Below are 6,929 nucleotides of genomic sequence, written 5' to 3' on the forward strand. Positions count from 1 at the left end.
CTATTCAACATTACAGTATAACTGAAAGCTATCAATTTTAACATTTATTAGATTTTTTAAAAAAAAATAACAACTTCCAATTTAATTCAAATAAAACAGTCTTCACATAAACCCAGTGCTGGGAATGTAAAAATAATTGGTTATAGTTTCTAGTTACTTCTCACAAATAAGTTAGTACCTGAGTTACATCATTATAAAATTAACTAATTACCAGGGACAGTAACTATTGTGTTATTCTTTTATTTTTTTAAATGTTCAAATACATTAAATAACTTGGATGCAACCAATATTAAATATGTTAAATGAATAAAACATTGTACACTAATCTACACTATTTTCATGTTGCTGTGGGACATTGTGAGAGACACCTTCCAGGGGCTACATTTCATTTGAAACTGCAATAGTCATAATAACAACAAAACAATGTGCTTTTGTAAAGAAAAAAAACAGGGTCTCTGTGACCTCTCTTCACAGACACGTAAATAAAACCTGAATCTCAGTGAATACCTGCCTCATAGACATATATGTATAGAAAGCTTGAAAAATGTCTACTTTAAGAAAATCAAGTAAGTCATGTCGAAAACAAATATTCTCTGATAAAGTAATCCGTATGATACCAACGCAAGCTCTAGTTTTTCCTGTCTAAACTCATTATTTCTAATGTAAACATCCACAATTGGCTCTGCTTTTTCAATTTTAATCATCCACGTGAGACACGCAGACATGTAGGTAAACACCCACAGCACCTCCGTAAATATTCATCAAGTTAATCTCGGCTATGTTTCGTTTCTAGAAGAAGCAGCGCTGAGAGGAATAAGCCAAAATTTACCTCAGAAGAAGAACGCAATGATGAAAACCTGATGAAAAACACTTCAGTGAGCTCAATTCTAGTAACACCGCATTTTGGCCAGGCCCAGGCCAGCCCCTGCCAGTAATGGTAACGGCATTATAACGGGGGAAACAGTAATCCGTTTGATTACTTGTTACTGAAAAAAATAATGCTGTTAGTAACGCTATTTCTTTATAACACTGTTATTCCCATCACTAGATAAAACCCATTATTTACCTATGCCCTTTCAGCAAGTAGAAAATATACAGAAATTGAACACATTTATGAAACTATTAATACAATCCTAAATTAAATATAGATGAATCCTTAAAGCTACAAAAGTTATTGATTTCCTCTTTTTTTCTTTTGTTCTTTGATTAATAGAACTTTTTTGCGTGCGACTGAGCAGCACATGCTACGAGCACAGTATAACGGCTCACAGGACAGGTAAATTCGTTTTTACTGACATATGGCTTGTCAACATCTCATCTGACCACAGTTTAATGTTGTTTTACTGAAGCTCCCTCATCACCTGTACAATTTCCGTGCTTGTTTGAGTAGCGCCTGGTGCATGTCTGAAAACATGTGGTCGTAAAGATGTTCTGCGACTAAATAAACGCACTTCTTGTCAAGAAAAATAGACAGATGCAGTGTGAGTGGGGTGGCCAGCCCCAGGCCAGCCCCTGTTAACTGCATTAAATATTTTTAATGCTGTTAAACTAGAAAAATTAATTGTCTATGTTAACACACTACTTTTGAAGTACAGAAGGTGGTGCATACTTTATATAAAAAAAGCCCAAACTAAATAAACGTAAAAAACTAAATAAAATAATCTACATATTGTAATCTACTGTATGAAAGAACATCATACAAAATGCTTATATCATAGAATGTATCTTAAAAATATCAGTGGGTTGTTTTCTATCTGTTGCATCAGCATTGCAAATCAGTCAGAGCTTGTGGGTTATTTAAAACACAGTGATCGATGCAAGATTGGAAAAAAACAGCTTAGTGTCCGAGCAGTGACACATCAGATGCCACTGTGCTGGCACGAACATGCCACAGACATGTCAGCACAGCTACAACATAACTGTCATTCTGTGTCATCCCAACGCCCCACAAAAACACTCGGCAACATGCCACTCTAACCAGCGACTCGTAAAACTCAGTTCTGTCGTAAAGAAGCCTTTATGCTCTCAATGAGTATGAAGGTTGTGTTATGTTTATGTAGGAAGCTGCCTTGACTGGAACCTGTCTTTGTTCATCAAGTCATTGAAGTCAGGGATATGCCTGGTATCTGTGTCACTTTCCTAGATTTGCATTCCAGTGACTGGGATGTTTACACTAGATTCCGTTTATGTCTCTTCAAGTAAGAGTAACCGTATCTGCATCACGGGCATTCTCACCCCGTCTTCAATGTTGTCTAACTATTTGGTCGCTCCAGAAACCAAAGTGCTAAATTTATGCTCTTGATGACATGGGAGAAGGTCACTGGAGCCCAGAGTCAGATATAAACAGTGAGGGACGAGCAGAGAAGCTCGTAGGCCGTATTTTTACTCGCCGATAAAGCCTGGGACAAGGCTCAACTTTCCTTAACGTCCCAACTGGAATCCAGACATGGAAGACAAACAAAATTAGGACCATTGCCGACATAGTTTTCGCAGAAAACATTTGAATGCGGTCCCATCCCGGCCCCACCTTTTCAAACGACCACAAATGTTTGAATCGAAAAGTGTCACGATTTCCTTGTATTCATTTGTGGAATGATTGCCGTTAACTGCTGAGAATGAAAAATATCCTCTGTCCTGTTGGAATGAGGAGGATGCATGTCTTTGAAATCTACATTTCAAATTCCATAGACTAATATTAGCTTCATACACTGTAGCGAAAAAGTATTTAAAGGATGCTATTCCTGGATGTTCAAGGCACTGAGGAATCACTGTAGGTCTGTGGGTGAGAATCAAATGGAATTCAACAGGAACACACACCCTGTGGAAAACACAGAATAGACATCCAATCTTGAGCTTGACCGGCACTGCAAACAATTCATAGGGAGGTCATGCTGTAGGTGATCCATTTTTAGCATTAATAGGCCTACACTAAATGAAAATGCAGAGGGTTTCTTTTTCCATGAAGTCTCTTGAAGGACAGTACAGCATCATTATGGGGTTTAATGGGTTTGTCAGCTGTTCTATGATGCTGTTGTCAAGAGTTGTTTCCACTTGCTCCCCACATGGACGACCGCCATGATTGTGCTCTTAGAAAGTGATGTATCGTTAACGGCTTGTCTGGTCTATTTAAATGACCCATGAGAGACCGCAGTCACACTGCCACAATTTAAGAAGGTGATTAATAGTTTGCCACATGAGTTTGGTACTGTTGTAGAACAGGCTACGAGCTAATTTGACACAGTATGACTTATGGAAATAATCTCTAAATTAGCTGTATAGAATTATAACACTTCTGATGTTATAGAGAATGAATGGTGTTAACTGTAAATATATTAGTTTCCGTTAGGACATACCACACTACAATTTGGGATCAGTACAATTTTCATTTTATGTTTAAAGAAAATTAATACTTATATTCATTAAGCAAGAATTAAAGTGATCAAATATAACAATAATGACATTTGTATTTTACATGTGTGATTCAAGATTCAAGATTGTCATTCAAGATGTTTATGTTTTTCTTTCTTCAGTCGGTAAGAAATGATGTTTCTTAAGGAAAACATTACAGGAATTATCTCCATGTAATAGACTTCAATGGTGCCCCCAAGTCTGAACTTCCAAAATGCAGTTTAAATACACGTTTTAGAGATTTCTATTTCAAATAAATGCTGTCTTTTGAACTTTTGTTATTAGTTAAAGAACTCTTAAGGCCAATTCACACTGCACAGACAAATGCCAAAAAACACCAACAGCATTGGTTGGAGTTTGGACTGAACATGATTAATCTGTGTTTGCTGGGTTGTGGAATGTCTGAGCAGTGTGAAATGATTTTCCAACAAACTACAACAAACTCTGAAGTAATCCAACGTGGTAACGAACCATTGCCATGATGATGTGCATATTTCACTTAAAGCGTGCTGCACCCACATGACACGCATAAACACTAATAAAAGTAACATTTTGATTGTGGTTACAAGATCATCAGTTTCTTCTTCAAACTTACACCAGACACGAGCGGCGCGGTGCGACGCGACAAAATACAATAGAGGTTCTACTGATTATAATCAGTGACGCTGTCTAAACTGGATGCGGTGCGATGCGACAACTGTCGCGTTCAGTGTAGATGTGGTGTTACTTGACTCTTGTTTGGGCAGTGTGAACATGACAGTTATTTTTCATAAAATTTTAAATCCAACAGCCAAATAAAGCCAACTTGTTTGTTGGTGTTTGTTGTCGTTTGTCTGTGCAGTGTGAATTGGCCTTTATAAAAACTGCCTTTAGGGTTGATTAATAAGAAAAGTTTCTTGAGCAGCAAATCAACATAACAGAATGATTTCTGAAGGATCATGCAGTTCTGAAGACTGGAGTGATGACTGCAGAAAATTCAGCCTTGCCTGTATTAGCATTATTCTTGCCTAACCTGTATTAGCATTATTCTAATGGGTAGGTTTAGGGTTGTTTTACTAAAACACAAATAGGTAGCAAATTTTATTTATTGCAGCCGTAGCTGTATACCTTCCAGCAGCAACCGGTTTCCGAGGCGTTGAGAATCGAGAGTTGAATCCGGAATGGAGTCGACTGAACTGAAAGGCCTGACGTGTCCAGGTATCACATGACTTTACCCGTTACATTGCGGCAAGCTACATGACCATTATATACTGGTATACGCGACTCCTGTTTTTGAAAAGAGGTAACGTATAGACATATGCAGCACTGAAGGCAGAAAAAAAGGTGACAACAATGTTCATTTCAGAACTTTCCCAATGCTAACAGCGGTTTTCACCTCAGCGCCTATTTACTACTTAGAGATTGTCAAGTTAAGCTGTCTGGCTATAAATATTTGACTTTTAAACAGGAAATATCAATTCAATTCAATTCAATTCAAATTTATTTGTATAGCGCTTTTCACGATACATATCGTTGCAAAGCAACTTTACACCAAATTGACATTTTTACAATATATGTTGTAGTAGCTTGATGTACATATGGCAGAGATGTGTGGTAAAGATCAATTAATGACGTAATCAAACAGACAAAGAACACTATAAATTAGTAGCAGAATTCGATAGTGCTGTATGTTGTTTCAGGGTTGGTATCATCTGAAGTCCCCTGTGGGGTTGGCATCATCTCTTCTTAAGTGTTCTGGATCCAGAATGGAGCTTGTGAATTCCTAGTTACCATGGGATGTCAATCCCATGGCAAAAACAGAGAACAAATAGGAACATAATTAGCATAGCTGCTGTTCAAACTAAGAAAGGGAAGATTTATTAAACCAGAGCTAAAAGATTAATAATGAACATTTGATCAGATATAACTGCAGGAAAAGTTTATGAGATGCATTATTTGAATGCTTGGCTAAAAAGATGTGTCTTTAATCTAGATTTAAACAGAGAGAGTGTGTCTGAACCCCGAACGTTATCAGGAAGGCTGTTCCAGAGTTTGGGTGCCAAATGTGAAAAAGCTCTACCTTCTTTAGTGGACTTTGCTATCCTAGGTACTACCAACAGTCCAGAGTTTTGTGACCTTAGGGAGCGTGATGGATTGTAGCGTGGTAGAAGACTAGTTAGGTACGCAGGAGCTAAACCGTTAAGTGCCTTATAGGTAAGAAGTACTATTTTATAGCTGATGCGGAACCTAATAGGTAGCCAGTGCAGAGACTTTAAAATTGGGGTAATATGATCATATTTTCTTGACCTGGTAAGGACTCTAGCAGCTGCATTTTGGACTATCTGTAGCTTGTTTACAACCACCTAGTAGTGCATTACAATAGTCCAGTCTAGAGGTCATGAATGCGTGAACTAGCTTTTCTGCATCAGAAACGTAAAATGTTTCGCAGCTTGGCAATGTTTCTAAGATGGAAGAATGCTGTTTTTGTAACATGAGAAATATGATTTTCAAAAGACAAGTTGCTGTCTAATATAGCACCCAGGCTTTTGACTGTAGTGGAAGTAACAGTACATCCATCTAGTTGTAAATTGTAAGTCAAAAGATTCTGTGTATTGTTTTTAGGTCCAATAAGTAATATCTCTGTCTTATCTGAATTTAATAGCAGAAAATTATTGGTCATCCAGTCTTTTACAGTTTTAACACACTCTGTTAACTTCGATAATTCAGAAGTTTCATCTGGTCTTGTAGAGATATATAGTTGAGTATCATCAGCATAACAGTGGAAACTAATCCCGTGTTTTCTAATAATATTACCAAGGGGCAGCATGTATATTGAAAATAGTAGAGGACCTAGAACAGATCCTTGTGGCACTCCATACTTTACTGGTGATAACTGAGATGACTCCCCATTTAAATAAACAAAGTGGTAGCGATCAGACAGGTAGGATCTAAACCAATCTAAAGCCTGCCCTTGGATACCTGCATAATTTTGTAGTCGATCTATTAGTATGTCATGATCTATAGTGTCGAACACAGCACTACGATCAAGTAAAACTAGCAATGAGATGCAGCCTTGGTCTGACGCAAGAAGCAAGTCATTAGTGATTTTAACAAATGCAGTTTCTGTGCTGTGATGGGGCCTGAAACTGAAATTCTTCATAGATGTCATTTTTTTGCAAGAATGAGCACAGTTGAGCAGATACAACTTTCTCTAACATTTTAGACATAAATGGAAGATTAGAAATGGGTCTGTAATTTGCCAGTTCACTAGGGTCTAGTTGTGGTTTCTTAATAAGAGGCTTAATAACCGCCAGCTTGAATGGTTTAGGGACGTGACCTAACGCTAACGATGAGCTGATAATATTGAGAAGCGGTTCTTCTGCCACAGGTAACAATTCTTTTAGTAATTTAGTGGGTACGGGATCTACTAGGCATGTTGTTGGTTTAGACACAGTGATGAGTTTATTTAACTCTTCCTGTCCTATAGCGGTAAAGTACTGCAGTTTTTCTTTGGGTGTGACGAAAGTAGTTGACATATTAGA

This window comes from Labeo rohita, chromosome 11, assembly GCF_022985175.1.
Source record: "Labeo rohita strain BAU-BD-2019 chromosome 11, IGBB_LRoh.1.0, whole genome shotgun sequence".
Taxonomy (NCBI): domain Eukaryota; kingdom Metazoa; phylum Chordata; class Actinopteri; order Cypriniformes; family Cyprinidae; genus Labeo; species Labeo rohita.